At 40.3% G+C, this 4575-nt stretch overlaps 1 long non-coding RNA gene across 1 annotated transcript; it reads right to left on the bottom strand.

Moving 5' to 3' along the window:
* Window positions 1-1216: 1216 nt before the first annotated feature.
* On the bottom strand, window positions 1217-2450 carry LOC147890528 (uncharacterized). The gene is made up of 3 exons (XR_015542811.1): window positions 2378-2450; window positions 2208-2298; window positions 1217-1861 (listed from the first exon to the last, which is right to left on the bottom strand). It is a non-coding gene; the product is annotated as an uncharacterized LOC147890528 (long non-coding RNA).
* Between the last annotated feature and the right edge of the window lie 2125 nt (window positions 2451-4575).

Here is a 4575-nt window from a genome sequence, read left to right as displayed (position 1 = left end):
TTATGTTTTGATCTGTGTTTTGAATAGTGGCATTTTTTCTTAAATTTAATCCCAAAACTAGTCCAAAAGTACCTATAAAAATAAATTTGTACATTGACAAGTACAAAATTAATGAAATATGTGTTCAATACAAATAATTGAGTTTCAAAGATTGACACATGACCTAAAGTACACAATACATGTATGGTGTTGATACCATGTAAAAAAACTAAAATATTTTAAGATAACAATAGAGGCACCTCATACATAAGTCACAATTCCTAAAATATAATGAATATTCCATCTTCCATGCTCATATAGAGACTCAGGCTTTGCTACATAATGTGAACTACTAAGCTAAAGCTCTCATTTTGGAGTGTGAAATGGAGGAAGAGACTACCCAAAATAAAACAATTAGTTCGCAAATGGCCAATTACACATACTAGCTTTGTTTCAGCATGTTTTACAACTTCTGGATCTCAAAGTACATGGGAACAACTAAAGGATGACAATTGAATTCTATGTGTTTGTCCTAGGACATGATACGACAATTGCAAAAAGTCAAGTTTTTAGTGGCCTTTGACTGCTAAGCCGCACAAATTTAGGGTTTTAAAAAGTTCATATGAATTCTTAGGTTTTAAAGGGAAACTTTCATAAGATGCGAAATTCTAACTATGTAATGTTGCCGTTTCAAATGTAAGTGAACAATAGTAGAAGGCTGCAAGCTAGAACCCAAAAAATCCTTTTGAACCCAAAAATGACAAAAACCTGGGTCTAGCATGACGTATTGCAAGATCTATCATGTCCACCCACATGAATAGATTAACCTCCCCTTAAGTGCACCAAGAGAATGCCATTATTATCTAATTGCGCATTTATGTGTGTCTCCTCCATTCCTAGGAAAAAAGTCTACATAAGAGTGCACGTATCCCTCTAGTGCAAGATATATTAAACCCATGAAGTGCACTAAGAGAATAATTCTACTCCACTCTTTGCAAATTAGTCTTTTTAAAAGTCTACGTAACCCTTGAGCTAACTATCTTGCTACACCGTTATCTTTTAATAAGGGGAAAAATTTTCAGCTTTAAAGATATGGTTCAAGATTATTCCGTACATCAAAAGAGATTGTCTCACGTTTGAGTAAGATGGAACTGCACGATTCACTTCTTTTGATACAAACATGCAATGAAATACAAATGTTTTTTATCTGATTGTAAGATCATCTCAAGTCCTTACCTATACGTACTTGTAAGATAGCACCTGCCTATCTAATAATTTGATGAGATACACTCACAATGCCATAGCAGCTGTCTTACGTTGTAAGATCATCTCAAGTGCTGCCCTATACTTACGCTGTATAATATATTGTTGTAAGATAGCGCCTGTCGATCTGATAATTTGATGAGATACACTCATAAAGCCACAGCAGCTGTCTATCTACAAGGTAATCTCAAGAACACAGCAATTTTCTGAAATCGTTTCATAAAATAGTGTCAAGAAATAATTCATACGTGCATATTGCTTCCAGAGTCAGTCAATTGTGCATGCACAATTCTGTGGCTGTAAAGCGGACGATGATTGTTGGAGCAGCCTCAAATGTGAGCCGTGATATTTCAGTTACAATTTACTGTCGGAGAAGAGTTCTCTGCGTAATGATACGCACAATTAATATTTAGTACCTCGTGCGGGCAGCGGCATACTCCGGTGTATCGGTAGCAAGATTACACATCCATTGGGTCCTAAAATGCATGCTGTAGTGTATTCAAAACATTTTCTCTTCAAGCAATGTATCTGTGTTTTTTCGATATTCGTGCTCGTTAATATGGGATAAGGTCGTGTCTTTCTTCGTCGCTGACGTCTGTCCCTCGTCCTCTAATAATTTCTGCAATACCGAATCCCGATCCCTTTAACATGTATTTGATTGAATAAGATCGCTGTCAAAACTTATCCATTCCGAGTAAAATTCCGTCGATCGGTAAGCCTCGTCCAACGAAAGGTGCCTTCGGCACCTTTGAATGCCAAGGCAGACAACATATACAGCTTATTTCCTCACTAAGAGACGTGCAAGGCCATTGAAACGGTGAACACCCGACAATGGCTCCAAAGCGGCATGAATACCACAAAAGACCAGCTCGTCTACGCAAACGTCATTCACGTTTCCTAAGGCGAGATGTGACCAGATGGGTATACACTGTACAGAAATTCGCTGCAAGCATAAAGAGGAATACCGTATAGAACGTGATAGAAGCAGCCGCGGCAACTCCGAAAACGGGGACGATCCAGTGGGCAGGGTCGACGAAGGGCGGATCACGGCGAGACCTGGAAGAAGGAAAGGTGGTTAGGGGGTATGGAAACACAAAAGAAGGAAAGGAACGAAGCGAGGATCAGAAGCGAATACCCCATGTTAAGCTTGGATGTGAATCGAGGAAGGAATTGTGGTGTTAAGCTTGGAGGTGAATCTATGCGAAAGAAGAAACGACACGCGCTTGTACATATACGCAACCAAAGTTTGCATGGCCGCTTCATCAAGATGACGTGTTGGAAAGTTCAGATATTTGCCCGCACTTGGTGACACGTTTGCATCGATTGCTGGACTCATGGATCTTCCGACACGTGTCTCCCTGTCTAGGGCGGTTGCTGATCCCTCTAGAAAGACAATTTCGTAGCACGATTTAACCTTTGAATCAACACCCTTTGGAAGAAGTGCACAAATTGTAGTCTTACACTTGGCACGAGCTCAAACATCCCTTTGACTATGCACACTCGAAAGTGACCCCTAGGGCCTATACTCAACCTTCCAGTTCCAAGCTTTCTCTACTTACTTTCACATATTATATTTTGCATGCACAAGTCATCACGAACATCACACAAATGCCTTTGACAATGCACAAGCCCTCGTATCCATCTAGGTAATCTAAGGCCTGTTTCCATGCCGTTGCGCACCCAGGCGCGTGAGAATGACAGACAATACACAAGCCCTCCCATCAATCTAAGTAATCTAAGGGCATGTTTCCACACCACTGTGCACCCCGGCGCATAAGAATAACAGACTCGTCGGTGCGCAAATGAGTCTGCCCTTGTGTCCTTGGGCTTGATTGGTCATCGGTGGCCAATCCGTCATTGCCACGCATCAATGTCGCCACACCTTTCGTGCACTGCCATCGCACCTGATCAACGTGGAAATAGGCCCTACGTGACCCCTATACTCGACCTTCCACCAACTTGCTTTCTCTATTTACTTTCATATATTATATTTTGGATGCATAAGTCATGAAGAAAATCATTTCTACACCACAAATGTCCTCATCCACGTGCAATCATTCACCAGCCTACCAAAATTTAGGGCCTTCAAACGCTCTTCTTTCCAAACCAAGAGTTCCAAAAATTTCTTCACCTACTACCAAACTTTAGGGCCTTCAAATACTTTTCAAACCAAGAGTTCCTTCCTTACATCACCCAATCTTCATGAATCATAGGATTTTGGATTTGCTTTTAAAGGCAACCCTTAGTTTTCGTTAACTTGACCTTTAATTAAGCCTCTATAGTAAAAGAGGACTTCTAGCGTATGCCCATGAAAAGGCCATTGTAAACCATCATTTGTTTCCTATGCATTTGTTCCAATCACCTCCACATTATGTAATAGTAGTGAGAGACCCAAATTGTTACACCTATTTAATGTGTTCCTCCTCCATTCCATCACTACAATTACCCTTTGTGTGTGTGTGTGTGTGTGTGTGTGTTTGCAATATTGCCTCGGTGGTATACTATTCATGTAAATGGGATCTGATGGCCACAATACTTTGCGAGGGACTTAAAATCACCTACATTGAGGTCCATGCAAGCTATCATCATGGACATCGGATCCCATTTGCATGGTCAAGAACGAATATTTCCAAGTTTTTGCCAATGCATCCCCTCTTGTTGGTCAAAAAAAAGTCTCAGTGGTCTTCTAGTCATGAATATTGCTACTTTATGCCATGCTCCTGTAGGAAACTTGCAAACTCATTTGAGAGGTACTCTCCCCCTCCATCTGACCTTAGGCATTTTATTTGCAGGCCTGTTTCTTTTTCAACCATAGCTTTAAAAGCTTTGAAATGCCCAAAAAATTCACTCTTCTTTTTCATAAAATACACCCAAACTTTTCTGCTGTAGTCATCAAGAAAAGTGACAAAATAATGACAGCCTCCAATAGATGCAGCTTTAGTAGTCCACACATCAGAGTGGATTAATTCCAATGGCCTCTTACTCTCTTGAACATGTCTAGGAAATGGTTTCCTTGGTTGTTTTCCAAATTGACAGGCTTCACATACCTTATGCATTTTTGCAACCTTGAACTTAAACAATTCTGCAATAATATTTTGGGCCTGCATTAATTTAAGTCGTCGTACATTAACATGATCAATGCGTTTATGCCAGATATCAATATTTGCAACCACATCGGTCCCATGTGCAAACATTACTGCACTCAATTCAGGCATGTTTGCATCCAACGTAAACATCCTGCCCTTCTTCTTCCCTTTTGCTATCAAGCGACCTTTATTTTTCATATCCTCAGCAAAGCATCCATGAGGATTAAATCTGTCCTGCAAGCCCTGC

This window comes from Dipteris shenzhenensis, chromosome 19, assembly GCF_047967505.1.
Source record: "Dipteris shenzhenensis isolate YYH24624 ecotype China chromosome 19, Dip_SZ_1.0, whole genome shotgun sequence".
NCBI lineage: Eukaryota > Viridiplantae > Streptophyta > Polypodiopsida > Gleicheniales > Dipteridaceae > Dipteris > Dipteris shenzhenensis.
The sequence above is the reverse complement of the archived record's forward strand: the minus strand, read 5'-3'. Positions and strand labels throughout refer to the sequence as shown.